The following is a 763-nucleotide window of genomic DNA, read 5'->3' on the forward strand; positions in this document are numbered from 1 at the left end:
TAGAAATCGAGTTGAACTTACGAGGGCTTAAGTCAGGGGAATGCAGTAGGTGGTACAGCCTCATCAGTCAAACAAATAACAGCTTGCACTGTACGTGCTTAAGCATTGTCCTGCAAAATGATGGTCAGGTCCTGCACAAAGTGTCATCAATTCTGTCACTATGCTATTCATTTTTGGAACATAACCTACGACCAACTTAGAGACAGAAGTGATGACACTTTCTACAGAACCTGACCATCATTTTGCAGGACAATGCTCAAGCACGTACAGTGCAAGCTGTTACTGATTTGTTTGACTAATGGGGCTACACCTCCTACTGCACTCCCCTGAGTTATGTCCTCGTAAGTTCAACTCGATTTATAAACTGAAGATAACTCTTCACGGCATTCGCTTCAGAACTGCTACAAATTCGTCGGGCAATAGACCGCGCAGCTCGAACTGTCAACACAACTGGCACTGCTAAGAGTACCCTACGACTTCCACATCTCTGGCAACGGGTTATACACAATTCTGGTGACACTTTGAAGGTCAGTAAAACTTTGAAACACGTATCTATTTTGTACGAGCTGTAAATAAATAGTTGCCACTACTAAAGTTTCACCCTTTGTATTAACCTGTGATCTTGCGGTGGTAGTCACTTAAATATGTCATCTAGACAAATGCATTCCTGAAATGTCATTACTCTACATTAATTATTTGTTGGTGCTGCGATTTTTTCCGTCAGTGTGGATGTTGACAGGTGTATTATCAGTCCATCAGTTTA

The sequence above is a fragment of the Schistocerca nitens genome, chromosome 2, assembly GCF_023898315.1.
Source record: "Schistocerca nitens isolate TAMUIC-IGC-003100 chromosome 2, iqSchNite1.1, whole genome shotgun sequence".
In the NCBI taxonomy this organism is placed as follows: Eukaryota; Metazoa; Arthropoda; class Insecta; order Orthoptera; family Acrididae; genus Schistocerca; species Schistocerca nitens.